The sequence below is a fragment of the Hibiscus syriacus genome, unplaced genomic scaffold (assembly GCF_006381635.1).
Source record: "Hibiscus syriacus cultivar Baekdansim isolate YM2019G1 unplaced genomic scaffold, ASM638163v2 tig00112225_pilon, whole genome shotgun sequence".
Lineage (NCBI taxonomy): Eukaryota > Viridiplantae > Streptophyta > Magnoliopsida > Malvales > Malvaceae > Hibiscus > Hibiscus syriacus.
The window spans coordinates 70224-90735 of record NW_024063273.1 but is presented as its reverse complement, the minus strand read 5'-3'; the positions used below and the strand labels follow the sequence as shown (position 1 = coordinate 90735).

The 20512-nt window shown below is 35.3% G+C and overlaps 1 pseudogene; it reads right to left on the bottom strand.

Annotated features, from left to right (window-relative positions):
- Positions 1-285: 285 nt before the first annotated feature.
- Positions 286-19170, bottom strand: LOC120176019 (annotated as a pseudogene).
- Positions 19171-20512: the final 1342 nt, after the last annotated feature.

Below are 20512 nucleotides of genomic sequence, written 5' to 3'. Positions count from 1 at the left end.
GCTTTGTTTGTAATTGAAACTTTATTGTACTACTTTACAGAGTTAAATTGCGCTAAAAGGAAAAAAAAACAGCAGGGACGGCCTATTTTGACATCAAGGTCAAGATTATCTTTTCTTTTTAAGTTGCCCTAGGTGAATATTCAAAGTGTTTTTAACTATGCAAACTTTAAAACATTTGATTTTGTACCATATATGTATGTATGCATGTTATGTTCATCTCTGGTATAGATGACCCTAACATTTACTATACAAACAATCTAATCTAACACCATCTGTCATCTCCATTGCTTTTAAGAGTGCCACCCAGCATGCATGAGTTTAATCGATGTTCTGCATTGCACGATCTTCATGCCTAGGGTAGTCTGTGTAAACCGGCCCTTGTTCTCTCACATCCCGGAACATGGAAAAAAATGAACTTCGACCCTCAGATGAAGCACCTCCCAAGATCCATAATAACAGTGAGCTGAATGAACTTATAGTCCCGGGATAAGAACCAGCTTCGGCTTGTGGCAGCACAGGTTGACAGTGAATATGCTGGGCAGGGTTGCCAGTCTGGTTCGCGTTGTCATTTCCTGAGTGTCCTTGAGGGCCGCCAGCTTCTCCAGCTCCATTTGCCGGCACTGCTTGATTGGATCCAGTTCTTGACCCTAGTCCAGAGGAAGGATCCTCCGTATTAGCTACGCCTGGATTTCAAGTGTTCAACCTTCTAATATGTAGAGTAGATGCAAGTATGGTAGAGGAGGTGATATGGAAGTCTGGATGCTGCTGAAGCTGAGACCGCCGGTTTTTGATAAACCTTTGAACTGCTGGTACCTAAAAGTGTAAAATACCTATAATAAGCGCTGGAATTATAATTTTTTATTTTAATATAACATAAATGAGAACTACATTTCTCCGACATACATCCGGACATAATCAAGGACCCTCCAAGCACATAAATCTTGAAAATTTTGAACATACCCGTTTCTAAAACATACCGGTTTGAGATATTCATATCCAACGACTGACATAGATTCAGGCCTGGGTTTTATTTTTATTTTTTCTTCTATGTTATAAATTACGTATGTTATTACATTTAAGTTAAACTTTGAATTATAAATTGTAACCCCCAGACCTGATCTATAAGTTAGACCCAATCTAAGTGGTCACATATCTCATTAAGAGAGATTTTTTTTAAACAACTTATAATACATTAGATATAATACAGAACAAAATATAAATAATACAGATATCTCTAAAACAATAACAAATACATGTCACCAAACACAACTAGAAAAAACATATAGAGATATATGTTCGTACAAAATAAGTAGTTGATCTCCCCTGATGTCAAATCTGCTAGCTTACGGTCTGTTGTTATTTGAAAAAAAAGGGTAAAACTATAGAATGAGCTAAAAAGCCCAGTGTGCTTCAAACAGTGTATGAAATTATACTAATAAAATATTTCAGTAAAATCAGTTTATCAACATGTTTGTTTTATTTAAAATATCAACACTATTTCCATCCAATCGCTCTGATTACTATAATTTGTATGTTCTCCAGAACCATACACCCACCTGCACACCAGTAAGGACTTATCCTGAGCACAAAGCCAAGGAGCATGCGGTAATAACTTCCCCATCCAATCACTCCGATCACCAACATGTGTAGGTTCCTCAGAACCATACACCCACCTGCACACCGGTAAGGACTTACCTTGAGCACACAACAAAAGAGTCTAAAATACTTCCCTCAATAATACCCCAATGACAGTAATAAACATGTATGTATCCAGGTGAAAATAAATATCAATCCATTAAAACATGAAAATGATTCATGCTTGAAAATCATATGCAGAAATTACAGAAACCATAAATCAGATCAGTAATATCCGATAAATCAAGTGTCGGGTAACCAGTATTCAGGAAACAAGTATCATGTCGTAACAATATTCAAAATCATCATAAATTTGAAACAATTCATATGATAGTTTAAAACAGTAAGATAACACTGTCAGGAAACACACATGTTACAGTCTGAGAAATCAGATAGGGAAGCCTATTACTGGGTTTGTCGATCACGCTCTGCTGCAGCGCTAGATCCTACGAATTGAAAAAATTCATATTGTAATCCTAATATAAATAATCTTAATCTTTATTTAAATAATATACGGAAACCTACGGGTAATTATTGTAGTACGCAGTTCGGGCTGATCTGACGAACGAATAACTCCGAACCTAACTGATCCTCTCTCAGGTGAAACACGAGTACCTTCATAAAATATTTTTATTGAATCAATTTCTTAACCATGACTCAAATAAATAATCAAAATATTAAAATACTAAGCCTTTTCGGGTTCACATGCTCGATTCGGGGATTTTGGGTCAAAATATGGCGAAACGGACTTCGGAATCAAATTCAGGACGTCGAAAAACTAAAAATATGACCTTCCAGATATTTGAATTCTTGGTCAAAATCAAAGTCAACGGGTTTGACTGACAATTTGGAGACTTTCGAGTTTGAATTTGGTGAAACGAACCCCAAAAACGGATTCGAGACGTTAAAAAATTTTAAGATAGGTATACTCGAAAAAGATTAACGGTTGTTTAATAGCCGGTCAAATTTCTGGTCAAAGGTGGTCAATAGATGATCAACCATTTTACACAATTATCACCCTTTTAAGAAATATTTACTAAAATGTCACCATTTTCAAAATAATTACTATAATATCATTATTTTAAAAAAAATACGAAAATATTTTTTAAAAATTATGAAATTAGCACAATTTTCAAAATAATTACCAAAATACGACCAATTTCAAAATAATTACAAAAAATACCACCCGGTCAACGGTCAAAGGGTCGGGTCGGGTCGAGTCGGGTTGGAACCGGTCAAACTGGTCATTTTGTTCTTCCCCACGCGCAGTGGGGGCGCGTGGGAGCTCTCCCGGCAGCGTAAAATTCACGAAAAAAATTCTAAAAATTATTTTAAGCGATTTCGAAACACTTACAAAGCTCGGTTCACAATTTTAAATGGTGGAGAGCTCGATTTCAACAAATCGAAAACTTTGGCCGCTTCACCTCCTCACGCGCCGCCACTGACGGAGACCAAGGATGACACCGACAGACTCGGAACGGCACAAGGAACACGATTGTGCGGGAGGTGTCGAAAACGGATCAACGATCGGCGATGAATTTAAGATTTTCTTGGTGATGGAGCTAAAAAAAATCGAGAATTTGACTTGAAATTCACGACGTTTGGCAGCGTTTTACTTCAATTAACTTAAGGGATTTGTTCCTCGCTCGATGATGAACACGACGGTGTTTTTAAAACGACGATCAAAGGTCGGACGACGTCAGGATATTGGTTGGAAGTTGGAGTTGGCAACACTTTTAGGGTAAATTTAAGATTTGGTCCCTAAAGTTTCTTTAACTCTAAAACAACTTTCAATTTAGTCCCCAAATTTCACCAATTTACTTGATTAACGCCTCAAATTCCAATTAATTTTTTTTTCCAAATCTCTGGGTTGTTACATAAATGAACATTAAAGAGTAGATAGAAAATTTTATATGCAAATCATAACATTGAAAATAAGATTGTCAGCTTGTTCCATGATGATTACCTCAAAACAACTCCAGAAGTACAGAATAAGGTGCTGTATGAATGTTGTGGCAGTAGATAGAGCCAAATATGAAAAACCTGGAGAAATTAAAATATAGATTTCAGATAATATAAACACATTCCAGTAAAGCAAATCATATGACGAAAGTATTGGATCATACCATATGGATAGGAGAAGAAATAAATGTGAAAAACCAGAAAGTAGAACGAAAAAGAAGCGAGGAAAGAACTTCATTGATATTGGTGTCCGAACACTGCAAAACGAAATAATTTAATTAAGTGAAAATGAGAAGTAAACTCGTTGGAAGCTGTGGATACTGTTTTTCGCCCGGGAGGGGAAAACCCGATATCGTCTCGGGGTTTTCTATTTGAAAATCGTTTTGAAATGTGAGGAGTCGCCATCAATTATTTAAGATGAGATTGAAACACCATAAAAACCGCGTGATTTTAATAAAACATTTTATTTTTATCAAAATACCGAGTTTTAGGGTTTGCAAAAATCCAAAAATCAGGTTCGAGAGTCAGTTACGTGTGGGGAAGGATTAGCACCCCCACAAGCGCCCAAAAATTGGTACCTAGTTGATTACCCTGTATTTAAAATCGGTAATTTTGAGTTCGATCTTTATTTAATTTAAAAATCATTAAGGATGCAAAGTTTGAAAATGGTATTCGTTTATTGAGACCGATAGCATTCGCCCCTGAGCGTAAATGCGGGAGATAAGCTATTGTGCCTAATAACCGAACATTGCCTCGTTTTTAGAAAACATGATGTGGTTTTGAAAAGGATGTCGACTTATTTAGGGAATTACTAGTAGTCACCCCCTGAGCACGATCGCGGAAGATGTATTATTAACTCCTTAATAAGTGAACAGTGCCTTAAGTTTTAAAAACAATACAATCAAGAAAAATTTTATTTAATCCTAATTAATCTAAAGTAAATTAAGGCTTTTTCTAACTTTAGGTTTCAAATTATGAAAATTAAAGAACCTAGGGGCTCAAGCCTAATAACGTAGGCCCTAATATTAATTTTATTTGATTTTAATTAATTATTGAATCGAATAAACGAGATGGGCCCTTGAGCATTTACGCGAGGGCCAACTCGAATTATCCCCTAAATTAAAAGAGTATTTTGAAATATAAACTAAAATGGAGGCTTTATTATTAATCTTAATTAATTATGTCAAAAATAAAATTCTAATAGAAATTTGAGGACTAAAAAGTCAAGATCTAAAAACAAGGATTTCTAAAAGATCTAAAAGGCTAAGGACCTAAATTAATAATTTTTTAAGTTAGGAGGCTAATTAAAATCTAATTATTACCTAAATTATTATACTAAAATTGTTTAGAACATTTTAATTATTGATTAATTTTTAATTGAACAATTGATTCGAGTATTCTGGCGTATATTGCGAAAGCTCGACTCGAATTGTCCCCTAATTAAAATTAAAATGTCCTCCTAATTTTCTGAATTTGATTTGAATCTAACCTAACGTCAAAAATAGCAAACTAACTAAATAACATTAAATAATAAATTTAAAATAAATAAATAAATAATATTGGAAAATTACATAAATGAATTAAACATATAAAAGACTCAATTAAAATAAAATAAAAATTAAGTGACCAAAATTAAAAACAAAATGAAAACAAATTAATAACTAAAATATAAAGCAAGCTGAAAATGTAGGGACTAAACAAAAAATCACCCAAAAATGCATAACATACGTATCCAAAAGGGAAATATTCACATCAACACCGATAAATAAATGAAATAACCGAAATAGCCCTCTACTAGGACCTAAATGCAAAACACAGACAAAAATAAAGGGACTTAAGATGTAAATAATCCACGAAATATCCCTATATAACCTATTTTTACTTCTTTTTGTTTCATTTTAACTCTAACCCTAAAACAACTAAACACTCTTTCAAATCCCCTTTCTCTCGGGCGAGAACCCTCGTTGAAAGCCAGTGCCGCTGTAACCCTATCGCTCCGGCAACCACACGCGATGGTCGGAGCCCTAAACTAACTCGAAAACCCTCTATTTTCTTCCTATCTACACCCCTAGCACTAAACCCGACCTGAAAACCCTCAAATAAAACCTCAGACCACTCAAAAAACTCTCAACTCCTTAGATGGTTCGCACTCCGACGACCCTCAACGGCGGAACATACCACTCTCACCCCCAAAACCACAAAACCTTCTCCTTAACAATCTAGATCTACACTCAAAACCCGCATGCAAAGTTCTTGCGAACCCCTAATCTCTTCAACTTCCTCGCCTTCGACTTACATTGGCGACCTAACTCCAGTGAGACCATTCATCTTCTCATGTAACTTCTAGACTCCTCTCTATTTATTTATTTTCGTTATTTTGCTGGTTTAGCTGGGTTGATTAGCCGAAATAAACTTGTTTATTTTTTTATAATTGTTATTTATATTCGAAAAAGAAGAAAAAAATTAAATATTCGAAAACTAGATCTGAGTTTTTAGAAAAAAGTATCACAGTAAAAATACAATATGTAATATGTTTTATTCGAACTGAAAAGTAAATATCCTTGTTTGCTAAATAAAAAATAAACCGATCAAAAAAGAAACATGCATTCAAACAAAATAAGAAAACAATGAATAATAGGTAACCTTTGGAGTCTGTTATTTATTGAAGATGAGCGTTTATAGTGTCTTTTGCTAGAATTTCCCCCCTTCCCTTACATTATGATTCAACTTTTTATAGTCATTTTACATTGATCTAACATAAAAAAAAAAGCAACTTGCAGTGTGATGATGCTTTGGATTAAATCTCACATGCACTTATTCCTTTTGGCCGTTGTAAGCGGCATGAGACAAGGGATAATGTTATGGTGGAATCAACTTTTTTTGACTTCTTTTCTTGCTTTTTTACATTTTCTATGTATTTTGGCAAAGAAGACCCCGGATGGAGCTATTAGCAAGTGGTGGCAACTTTATTTGACTCTTTTTTGCTTCTTGCTTTTTGCATTTTAATATATGTATTTTGGATAAAAATTGGTGCTTACAGCTGTCCCTCTTTACTCGTTGCTGTGAAACGAGAACAGAGCAAAGATCAAAAACACCATTTTTATTCGGACTGAACTGTTTGTCTAGCTGTGAGTTCTTCTCATTATGGACTCTTTGCTGGGGATGACAATCTACTGCTTTTTGCGAGCTAGAAATGACAATATTGGTCCAACTCTTTCTGTGATAGAATCGAACGAGATATTGGCGTTGATCTACCTCTTTCTGTGGTAGAATTCTACCTCCTTCTGTGGTAGAATTGAGCAAAAAGTTGATGTTGATCCAACTCCTTCTGTGATGGATTTGAGTGAGATGAAAATAAGTCGATCCACCTCCTTTTGTGATGGAATAGAACAAGATGTCGGTGTTGATCTACCTCCTTCTGTGATAGAATCGAGCAAAAAGCTGACGATGATCCAACTCCATCTGCGTTGGATTTGAGCGAGAATAAAAATGTCGATCCACCTCCTTTTGTGATGGATTTGAACCAATGTTGAACAAGTTCTTCTCATTAAGAACTTCCTCTCCCTCGTTGGATGAATTCTTCTCATTATGAACTCTTCATTGGAAATGTTGATTGATTTATCTTGTCTTTGAAGTTTTTCAAACCTGCAAAAGATTATCATGTTTCAGTGATTTGGTGTTTGAAGTACTCGAAGTTATTGACCCAAAGGTCCTCGAATCTTTGTTGAGATCCACTTCTTTTAAAAAGAAGTGGCTTGATTCTTTGCTGAAATCTTCCTCTTCAACATGGGATTGAGAAATGAAACCTCTGCTAACTTTGGAATTCCTGCCAAATATTCAACATCTGGATGAAAATGAATAAGAAATTTGTTTCAAGAGAAGTTCTATCGAGTGAGATAAATTTCTTGTTTCAAGGGAAAACTGTCTCAAGCGAGAAGAAGTTAGTTTTAAGAAAAACCATCTCGAGTGAGATAAAATTTCTTGTTTCAAGGGAAATTGTCTCAAGAGAGACAAATTTTGTTTCAAGGAAACTATCTCAAGAGAGACAAAACTCGTTTCAAGGGAAATTTTCTAAAGAGAGACAAAATTCGTTTCAAGAGAAACCGTCTCAAGAGAGACAAACTTTGTTTCAAAAGAAACAAACTCAAGCTTTTGTTTTGAAAGAAACTGTCTCAAAAGAGACAACTTGTTTTGAGTAAAAATTGTCTTAATGAGACAAAATTCATTTTTTTGGAGATAATCGTCAAGAAATCCCTTAAAATTAGGCTTAGTTTTCTAAAAACTCATTTGAAAACATCCTGCCTGAGGGTCTTATGGATGGCCCGAAGGACATCTTGTTCAAAAGACTTATAGATGGCCCGAAGGACTTACGCATCATGCTCGAAAGACTTAGTGATGGCCCAAAGGACTTACTCCTAAAAAACCCCTTGAAAATCAAGCTCAATTTCTTAGTTGTCATCAAGGAACCCCTAAATATCACGTTGGTCCCTCGAGTGAGGTGTTGTTGATTCAACTCCATATGTGATGAATCGAGTATCAGAAATGTTGAAGACACTCTGCCTGAAGGTTTTATGGATGGCCCGAATGACTTATCATCTTGCTCGAAAGACTTATAGATGGCCCGAAGGACTTACGCATCATGCTCGAAAGACTTACTGATGGCTCGAAGAACTTACTCATCAAGAAACCCTTGAAAATCAAGCTCAGTTTCTTAGTTGTCATCAAGGAATCCCTACATATCACGTTGGTCCTTCTAGTTTTCACCAAGGAACCCCTACATATCATGTTGGTCCCTCGAGTTGTCATTAAGGAACCCCTACATATCACGTTGGTCCCTCGAGTTGTCATTAAGGAACCCCCTACATATCACGTTGGTCCCTCAAGCTTAGTTTCTTATAAAAAAAATCATTGAAAATCATCATCAAGAAACCCATGAAATTCATGCTTAGTTTCTTAAAAAATCTTTTAAAAATATTATGTTGTTTGGGTAACGTGCCCCTACATCAAAGTAATGATTCTTCTTGGATTGGGCTCCTCAATTCTTGAGGTTATACTAATTGGAATATAATTCCCTTCATTCAAGGCTTGAATTATGTTTTTTTCTCCTATTTTTTTCTTGAAAAATTTGCAAAAATATGCTCTGATGCATGAAATATGAATGCAATATGTATCTACGTGTAATGCGTGACTTTCTTATGTGTAGAAATGTTTATCAGTAATCCTCTTTTGACTTCAAAATGGAGATCTCGATCTTCCTTCACTTGATCACTCTGATATGGAGTATGCCCCAAACATCAACATGGTCAAACTAATCACTCGGAACAATGATATCCCTCTCATCTTCTATCTTTTGTCTTTATTCTTCAACATGATTCTAGACTTCATCCCTTGAATTCTCGTTGTGATCTGGTAGATAATTGGGCACCTTATACGTATTTGACTCAATTTTTCAATCAGAATTGTTTCTCTAGAGTCTGTGGCTAACTGCAGCGTAAATGATTCATTTCTCTGGGTAAGCTCTTCTTGTGTTCATCTTTCGACCCTAGCACTCCAACCGACGGGGGTCATTCACCATGTCTGTTTGATTTGAATCTTGTGAGTTTAACAATATCTTATTTAGGTAATGCCCCAATAAAGGTACTCATGGCTCTCTTTGTGCCAAAATCATGATTTCAAATGGTTTCACTCTAGTGTCACTAATCAACAATGTTATCAAATAGCTTGGGGGCTTATCTTCACGATGCCACAACCAGATGGACACTTAAGAAGTGATCATAACTGTCTTTTATTTTTTTCATGAGCTGGGATATGTGTCACCTTCAACTAAGGCGATCATTTGCTTCTAATAGTGTCGTGATAAAGTGTTAGCAGTTTTGTCCTTTGGTCCTTATGATCTCTCAGACTATCTTATTTCAAGAAATGCTTCATTGTCCTGGCATCGTTTGCTCTTTTCTTCGATAGAGGTCGAACGAGCCTCATTAGCTTTAAGGATATTTTTCACTTGAGATTGGCCTATTTGCAAAATGTTTCTCTTTTCTTTTATTTTGGAAATGTGAAAAAATGTTGAATATAATTAAAAAAATGTTTTCATTTTCTTCAGGCTCACAATCAAAACAAATTGTAAAACAAGAGTTCATTGAATATCAAATAAATCAAATTTTCTTTTAATCATTCAAAAATTATATACATTTGAAAAGTGTAAAGATTAATGCTGATAAAAGGATCGGGTTAATATGGGGAGGTAATGTGTTTCAGGTTGGCTTCTTGCGTTCTTGATTATGGCGTTCATTGATCTGATGAAGAAACTGTCATGCTTCTCTTATGGAAATGTTCACTGGTTCTCAACTCTCGTGAGTGCTTTTAGACTGTGCAATGCTTTATCAAGAGATGTATAAGATCGTTCTTAGTGCAGTGGTTGACAATCTTTGTGTTCGAGCTACATTTTCAAGTTTTTAACTCGAATCCTCCTTTGGTTTCAAGACGTTGTCTAAAATTTCACATCCTGAACCCGTATTTTATTTTTTCTATCATGCATTAAAGATTTTAGAAACCATTTTTTGCAAGTAAAATTAACTCTGAGGAGCGGAATGAAATATGAAGATAGTCTCTCCACTTAGAAATCTATTTATGATTACAAGAGACTTTTCAGGCACGTAACGCAAGTTGGGGCTCACGATTATGAAAGAAAGGGATAAATAGGACCAAACAAGTGTTTAAGGGTTATTGAACCAATAATCGATTTATTCTGTTGTCTTCAATATTGTCTTGCTCGATTTGAATCCGCTTGCACGTCTTTTATTCTCTTTTTTATTTTCCTTTGGTGTTCTCTGATATTCTGGCGAATTGGTTCTATATCTTTGAACCGCCCGTCTTGGAGTGATTGATCGATTTTCTGTCTTCTTTCATTCTTTTCCTTTCTCTCTCTTTTTTCTCTCTCTATTTTTTTATTTTTTATTTTTTTATTTTTTTAATTCTTTTTTCCTTTTTTTCTATTTTTTTACTTTTTTCTTTTCTTCTTCTCTTATTTTCTCTGTGTTATTAACTTGATTTGATCTTCGAGCTCTTCGTATTTGGTCTACCTTGTGGTATCTTGGTATTCCTCACTTTATTTCATCATGAATTTATTCCGTAGCGAAATCTAGATTGATGATCTTCACTCATGGGAGCATATGTCTTTCACCTTTACCCCCTAGTGTGGAGGGTGATCATTGGTTAGGGTTGAATTAGAAGGAAAAAAATATTATAGGCTCAAAAGTGGACAACAAGGGATATATATATATATACATATTTTTGAAAGGATAAATGAAACAAAACCGTTCATCATCTCATATATGAAAGTCTTCGTAAAAGAGGTATCCCCTGGGGGACGAGTTTTCAGGATTAACCTTATTTACATGAAAATAATATAATTAATGCATGATGGAATTATTTCAATGATCCCCTTTATTTCTATTTCACTTTGCTCTTAGTATGCCCCAATTATTCGAATTCTCAAAACTTGATCCGCAACACTTCATCTTGTCTTTCTTACAGGAAAGGTCCTCGTCATGCCCCCAGGATTTATTGAGGTTGGGAAACGAATATTGGTTTTATGTCTAGGAAGGGAAATGTATGACTTTAAAGTCATAGTTCTGAAAAAGGTAATGTTATGGAAAAGTTATTTCTGTCTGAGAAGGGGTATGAAAGGTCTAATCTTGCCCCTTGTCAAAGATCTATAATTAATGAAGTAGTAAAAGAACCTTTAATCCATTCGATATTTTAACCAATTAACAAAATATATACTAAGGAAATAACAAAAACACGTTCAAACAGGACAAGGTCAGTGCAACAAGGTTTCACGGTGGATGAAAGAATTTCTTAGTAAATGGCCCCCCAGATTGTCTCATTACGAGTTAGAGTTCAATTCCCTGGTTCAAACAAAATCTGGGCCTTGCTTCTCAGTACCCCACGGATCTCGATGACGTGCTTTCAACATCAGACGGTGCTAACATTACGTTCATAACTCTCAATCCTTTTTGGGTACGGATGGGATGACTTCATCTAACCCCAAAACTTTTATCAGAAGACTCTTCGCAAGCTATTCAATGGATCCTTGATTAATGCATGTTGAGATGCAATGTATACCATGTAATGTACAATGTGTATATGTTAATGCAAAAATGCAAAGATGCATATGCAAATGCAACCCGATATTTATTCCAAAATAACTTAGTTTATACAAAACTACTCAACAACACACAACTTCTAATCACTTAGGAAATAAGAGTACATCAATATGGAAATTAAACGTAGAATCTTGCCCTATTCGCTAATCTCTCGAGCTCTATCATCAATCCCATGATGCGCCGTTCTTTCTCTGCTTCTGGGATCACGAAAACTCTTAATGTTGTCGCTTCTTCAGATAATTCGAAGACTTGACGAGCAACACCATTGACCTGATTCACTGCTCTCTCCATTGCTTCATGTTTTCTTTAAATAGTCCATGGTCGACTCTCCTCTAACTGTTGAATTCGCTGATGGCATCTATGTACTGTAACTTATAGCTCAGGAATCTTGGCTTTTAAGGCCTCATTTTTCTGTCTGGCTAGCTATTATGCGGATGAGTGGATCAACCCTGCTCATTCTAGCTTTATTATCCTATTCTTTAACATCTCATTTTCTTTTTGAAGACGAAACCCATTGACGTTGTAAGGTTTCTGAAATGTCTCATCCAAACTAGGCAGATGTGCTTCGAGCTGCTCAATCTGTGCTCACCTCTGCACCAATTCTTGGTTAGTCTCATCTCTTTGCTCTCTTAATCTCTGAACGTGCTACAGGGCTCGGATAATTACCTTCTCTGGCAAAATTGATTCTTAGGTAATGATAAGGTTGTCTCTGAACCGCGTCTGCCCGTACTAAAATCAGGTATGAACACTGATTGCATTCTCAACCTATCGGAAGACATTGATGCCTTAAGCTCTTTTTATAATAACTAGTTAATCTGGGAATCAATATCGTTTTTCGCCCGGGCGGGGAAAGGCCGATACCGACTCGGGGGTTTTCTCTTTGAAAATCGTTTCAAAAGGTGAGGAGTCGCCACCAATCATTTAAGGTGAGATTGGAACACCATAAAAATCGGGTGATTTTAATAAAACATTTTATTTTTTTATCAAAATGCTGAGTTTTGGGGTCTGCGATAATCTAAAAATCAGGTTCGATAATCAGTTACGCGTGGGGAAGGATTAGCACCCCCACAAACGCCTAAAATTTGGTACCTAGTTGATTACCCTGTATTTAAAATCAAAAATTTTGAGTTCGATCTTTATTTAATTTAAAAATCATTAAGGATGCAAAGTTTGAAAAGGGTATTCGTTTATTGAGACACATAGCATTCGCCCCCAAGCGTAAATGCGGGAGATCAACTATTGTGTCTAATAACCGACATTGCCTCGTTTTTAAAAAACATGATGTGGTTTTGAAAATGATGTCGACTTATTTAAGGAATTACCAGTAGTCACCCCCTGAGCACGATCGCGGAGGATATACTATTAACTCCTTAATAAGTGAACAGTGCCTTAAGTTTTAAAACAATGCAATCAAGCAAAATTTTATTTAATCCTAATTAATCTAAAGTAAATTAAGGCTTTTTCTAACTTTAGGTGTCAAATTATGAAAATTAAAGGCCAACTCGAATTATCCCCTAAATTAAAAGATTATTTTGAAATATAAACTAAAATGGAGGCTCTATTATTAATCTTAATTAATTATGTCGAAAATAAAATTCTAATCGAAATTCGGGGACTAAAAAGATAAGATCTAAAACAAGGATTTCTAAAAGATCTAAAAGGCTAAGGACCTAAATTAATAATTTTTAAAGTTAGGGGGCTAATTAAAATCTAATTATCACCTAAATTATTATACTGATTTTTTTAGAACCTTTTTATTATTAATTATTTTTTAATTGAACAATTGATTCAAGTATTCGAGCGTATAATACGAAAACTCGATTCAAATTGTCCCCTAATTAAAATTAAAGTGTCCTCCTAATTTTCTGAATTTGATTCGAATCTAACCTAACATCAAAAATAACAAACTAACTAAATAACATTAAATAATAAATTTAAAATAAATAAATAATAAATATAAAATATATACAAATTAAATAGTTGCTAATAACTAATTGAAAAATTACATAAATGAATTAAACATATAAAAGACTCAATTAAAATAAATTAAAAATTAAGTGACCAAATCAAAAGCAAAATGAGAACAAATTAATAATTAAAATATAAAGCAAACTGAAAATATAGGGACTAAACAAAAAATCACCCAAAAATGCATAACATACGTATCCAAAAGGAAAATATTCACGTCAGCACCGATAAAAAATGAAATAACCGAAATAGCCCTCTACTTGGACCTAAATGCAAAACACGGACAAAAGTGAAGGGGCTTAAGATGTAAATAAGCCACAAAATATCCCTATATAACCTATTTTTACTTCTTTTTGTTTCATTTTAACTCTAACCCTAAAAAAAACTAAACACCCTCTCAAATCCCCCGTTTCCCTCAAGCGAGAACCCTTGCCGGAAGCCAGCGTCACTGCAACCTTGTCGCTCCGACCACAACACGCGATAGTCGAAGACCTAAAATCGACTCGAAAACCCTCCCTTTTCTTCCGATCTACACCCCTAGCGCTAAACTCGACCTAAAAACCCTCAAATAAAACCTCATACCACTCAAAAAACTCTCGACTCCTTAGATGGTTCGCACTCCGATGACCCTCAACGACGACACAGAGCACTCTCACCCCCAAAACCGCAAAACCTTCTCCTTAAAAATCTAGATCTACACCCAAAACCCACTTGCAAAACTCTTACGAACCCCTAATCTCTTCAACTTCCTCGCCTTCGACTTACACCGACGACCTAACTCCGATGAGACCCTTCCTCTTCTCAAGTAACTTCTAGACTCCTCTCTATTTATTTATTTTCATTATTTTGCTGGTTTAGCTGGGTTGATTAGCCGAAATAAACTTGTTTATTTTTTTTATAATTGTTTTTTATATTCGAAAAAGAAGAAAAAAAGAAGAAAACAGTGAATAATAGGTAACCTTTGGAGTCTTTTCTTGAAGATGATAGTTTACAGTGTATTTTGCTAGAATTTTTCACCCTTCCCTTGCATTATGATTCGGTTTTTTATAGCCATTTTACATTGATCTAACATAAAAAAAAAAAAAAAGCAAATTGCATGCACGTATTCCTTTTGGCCGTTGTAAGCGGCAGGAGACAAGGGATAGTACTCTTGTGGCATCAACCTTTTTTGACTTCTTTTCTTGCTTTTTTGCATTTTCTATGTATTTTGGTAAAGGAGACCACGGGGTGGAGCTTAGCAAGTGGTGGCAACTTTATTTGACTCTTTTTTGCTTCTTGCCTTTTGCATTTTAATATATGTATTTTGGATAAAAATTGGTGCTTACAGAAGCATATCCATACGTCGTGCATATTAATCCACACCCAACGGAAAAACAAAAGAAGACAGATTGATGATCTAATTTAAGTGATATGATTATAACCTATAGCCAAGAGCCATGTAGCTCTCCCTCTTAATTTTTCTTAAATTACTTGTGTCCAACACAATTTCAGTATGGGGTAGGATTTGACTCTTGAAGGACCCTCTAAATACATGCAAAAACTTAAAGATCAAATATAGCCATGTTGAACAGACATATTCGACATTTACACCTGAATCCAAGTAACATAGGTTGACTGGTTGAGAGAGTGCGGTACCTGATCAGTAAAAATAGCTCACATAGCCAGACAATAATTAGAACCATGAAAGCCAATAGTTGATCATCGTAGAACTCAAACAGAAAAAATAGGATGCCAATCATAATCTGCAAGGCAACAACAAAATCCTTTAACGCTCATGGCAAATGCTTGGAAGTTCAAATGAAACGCCAAGAGATATTTTAAACCAATAAAAAGGCTTTGAAGAGCATTTGTTGTGTGATAAGTTGAAATCAGATTTATGCCTACCGGTACAAATACAAGCGATTCAATTATGTGAATAAATATCAACTGAAATGTTGGAAGCCTATATCGAGCATGGTGTTGAAGCTGCACTGAAATATCAAAAATTGGCATCCATTTCTTAATCATGAACCTCTTCAACAAATTGGAAAGAATGCAATCCTATGGCTGCGCAAACTTGCATTGCTTGCACGATGAACCTGTGAACTTAAGCATGCGAGTCTGAGTTTCCCTCAGTGTAAATGATACAGACATGGTGGTTGTGAAAAATACGAACAAAGACATCATAAGCACACCACACTTGGTGACGAGATAGTCTGCATTGAAACCAGATAAAAAGTAACACCAAAGAAAATTTCATCCACTTGCGACAAAACCAGATTATAGAAATGAAGCACGACAATTATCTATTATCATGTTCTAGTGCAAAAGGACCAATTCTTAAAACCACATCCTTGGACATGGTTAGCTAAATTTTAGTTAAATTGCTTCTGATATAGTCGGGTACATTCCAAGGACATTTAAATATAAGGGCAGCTTAATAGTAAAATGTTACATGCACAAGTGATGTTGTCTATGTTGCTTTGAATCTTCATTTTTCTCTTGAAGTACATGTGTCAGAAACTCGTATCCGACATGGGTATGGAAATATGACCCACCAAGGATCCTCTAAAAATACAAGAAAACTTAGAAAAGTTTGAACATATCTGTGTATAACTCGTACACATATCAAGCATTCACACCCAGGTACGAATAACTTAAGGTGTTGTAGAATAAGATGGCTAGTGTAATAAAATGTCTTGATGCGTGAAAAGAAATTAAACTACAAACCTCCAAGTCTTGCAGAACCATCTGGCAATTCTTGTGCATAACTAAGATTATAGAACTCCTTGGTCTGAAAATTATAAAGATAACCTGCAATACAATTTCCACACGTGTAAAGAACAAAGATGGACAAAATAGCCTCAAAATCACCATGCAAAAAGAGTAACAAACATGAAACAACCCACTTAATGCATAAAGCCCATTGGCATAATGCTAATCCAAAAATAGCACGTAAGTACAACAAAAGCCACCCTTAGGATTAGAAGGATGTGCAGCGAGTCAGCTTATAATCTCATACCGACCACTATCAACACTAGGGTTAAGTACATATCGTTACAGGCATGACTGTTTTATTGAATATAAAGAAAATTACCAATCAAAGATGTTAAGTGACTAATAAAATGAAAACTAAGCATGGAAAGATAAAACAAGCTTAAAATGAAATACATTGAAACATCGAAGCATCTAACGAACTATATCAAATTAGCAAGATAGACGTGTTGTTACATAGTGTATAACTCAAAAGTTATCGAAGAAATGTGTGACCCTGCATTCATATACAAAGTATTACCTTGACCAGGCTGACGCAATAAACTATTCATCATAATAGTGTCATACCCAACAAATCTATTGATGAGAAGCTGCTGCCACCTGCAAATAAGATGCCATTAATATATATGGCTTTCTTATTCTGTTTACTCACAGCACCCACAGAAATGTATCAATCTACGAAAAGATGAAAATGGGAGTTACAGATAGTAAAATTCAGCACATATTACCTGTTCCCAAAACAGGGATGTCGAGCTGATATGCTAATATTAATAGTACGTATGTTATGCCGAGACTTTGCCGCTTCAGGCAACAAGAAGTAACCCTGCAGCAGTAGCATTTTTTTATATGTATCCTATACTTGGAAAGCTGGATATTTGTTATCCACACAATATAATATTGAATGCATCAAAGATTCAACAAAACAAGAGAAATTTCAGACAGAGAAAGAAAATACCTTTTCCAAAGAATAGAGATAAGTTGGTTCAAATGCTTTACTTCTTTTCTCAAGCCAGTGCACTGAAACCAATAGCACAAGTATTTTATAAAACCTAAGGATTCATGATTATCTCAAAAGTTAAAATACTCGCAATCAGACCAAGAGAACAAAACTGAGATGGTATTATGATGTTATCTACCTGCGAAGGAGTTAAACTTGTTAAAGTGTAGTATATGCAACCATTTAGGGACAAGAGGAATTAGATGTAAACCTGTTACATTCTGCACTTAAGAAGTTCAAAACTCAACAAAGAGAAATTTAAGCCATGAAGAAAGGACATGCTTGCTTCCTTGTTCACTCACCAACAACTTATGGAAACTCCCGAAGATCTGAACTGAATGTCTCCAAATGAAAGATAAACGTCTGTACAACTATTTGCCAAACTGAACAACAGCTGCTTTAAATGTCTTTTTTGCTGATAAAGAGAAACTGTTTCGTGTCTCCTTCTCACTTTTAGAAACAACGTCATCAATATTTGACTTAGAGATTTCACCATTGGTTGTGCTTTCTGCATGCTGCTCAATAAGATCACCATCAGTATTCCAGAACTTCAATGCTGATTTTCCCTTCCTAGAACCAGAATTAAACCAGTTCAACCAAAACTTGGCATCCAACAACATCAACCCTTCTTCATCAGTGGTTGCAACTTCCACATTTTTAGTCATGTTTTCCAAATCAGGGTTATTTACAACAACGAATTCAGCCTCATTTCTTGACCACAAACCAGCACTGGTTATCTACAAGAAAGAACAAATCTGATATCTATTCACTATCTTGAAAGTTCATGTATCATTTATAAATTACAAAATAAAAACTGATATCTTACCTTAATCTGAATAAGTTGTACTTAATTTAAATAAACTCCAGAAAGCTCACTCGAACATCCGGGCTTCATATGCAATAAAAGCAACACAATTTGTTCAAGTTTCCCTTATATATCAAACCAAACTGTAATCAACCGCTACCACCGGAATCCTAGTTCAATTCCTAGTTCAATTCCTATGAAGATAACCATTAGTTCCTTAATGCTATTAGCAATCCTGGTGACGCTATTGTCACAAACAATGAACCATCTAAAACTATTTCTAGTACTCGCGGGGGGGGGGGGGGGAGAAACATATTCCAAAGGGAATTTTAATTCATTGAAATCATCAATTTTACAATAAAAAGCAGTATATCAAACGGTCAGCAGTAGGTGAACCCTTGTCCCAAACTTTGATTATAAAATTAAGTCAGTAAGTTGGTCAAGTTCAACTTTGATAATTAACAGAAAAACCGTAACGAGTAACAATCATTAACAGTGAACATCAATTGAATCTCAAACAGAACCAAACTCGATATACCCAGTAAAATTTAGCTGAAATTAAATCGACAGAACTCTTTCAAATCCAATTAAGCAATTTCCCAGGAGAAATCCCAATAAATTGAAGAAATCGCATGAAAAGTGCTTGAAATACCTGTTGAACATAATTGGCATGCATAGTAACAAGAACACAGAAGGAAGTAATGGCAATGAAGAGATAGATATACTAAGCTACCCTCACTCTTGGCGTTAATATCTGAGAAAATCTCCCTAGAACCCTCGTAAATGTTTGCTCTGGGTCCATCTCTCTCCCTTTCTCCTTTTCTTTTTCTTTTCAAAATGTTCCTTTCTCCAAATCACTCCCTTTTCCACAGCTTTCAGATTCAGCGACCCTTCATTCTCTTTTTATTTTATTGGGAAAATTTGTGGGATAATCTTGGCGTTTTTCAAAAAAAAAAAATCATCTTTTTTTATTTAATATTTCTGATTAGACACCGATCAGATTATATTTCTCGATTTAACATCTTTTGCAGTAAGACGCGCCCCTACACCGCTATACGTTGAGTTGGCACCACGTGGGGTAGGGCATATGGATACACGTGTGAACGGGCGAGGGTAGATTGGTAATTAAGGGTATGACCCCGCGCTATATCTTTAATTACCAAATTACCCCGCCCGTTTACAACCGTCCCTCCCTATAAATACATCAATTCTCAATCACTTTCATCACATCAAATCCTCTCAACTTCTCTCAAATACTCTTATATTCTATTATTAAGGTATATTTTATTATATTTAGTTTTTTTAGTAATTTATTTAATTATTTTAATTGCTAATATTTTATTTAATTAATTTTTTTTACAGATATAAAATGGAAGGCGATCTACTTTGGTTGGATAGAAATTATATATCTCGACACTTTACTGATACGATAATATTTTAACGTTTTAATTTAATTAATTAATTTATTTAATATATGATTATTAGTTTAAAAATTAATTTGTGTAATTATTTATTTTTTAGGAGAGAGACCGTATATTAGATCCTTTTATTAGGAACCTTAAGTTAGTTATACCTACTCGTGTAATGTCGTATTTAGTAGAGGCTAGATTCGGTCACCTAGGTAGTTATCAGGGTTACTGTAAGATATAACCAGACTTTATTTCTGCCTTAGTAGAACGGTGGAGGCCGGAGACCCACACATTTCATTTTTCATGCAGAGAGTGCACGATCACGCTTGAGAATGTTTCTATGCACCTGGGGCTTCCGGTGGATGAAGGTGTGATATCAGGGATAACTTTCAGTTCTTGGACTACTTTGTGTCGGGTTAGTCTAGGACGTATCCCGGAAAATTTTAACGGTGGACGGATACTGTTAAATTGGTTAGATGTCAATTTTCGGGAGTTGAGCGAGGATGCATGTTTGATAATTAAGATAATTAAATAGCGTGACCCTTGCCCCGTGTTATATCTTACGTGACATAAGGTGCGGCCCCTGCCCTCGTCATACACACGTGTATCCATGTCAATATAAAGCGCGTCTCAGGGGGCGCGTATCAGGGGCGTGTCTTACCTCACGTGACGTCAAATCAACGTATAACGCGATTCTTCTTATAACCGTTTGGGGAATCTGATTTGACCGCCATTCTTCTTATAACTGGCTAACTCCATTAGACTTCCTCAACTATAAAAAATTTATAAATTGGTCATCAATTTCGAAAAAATGCCT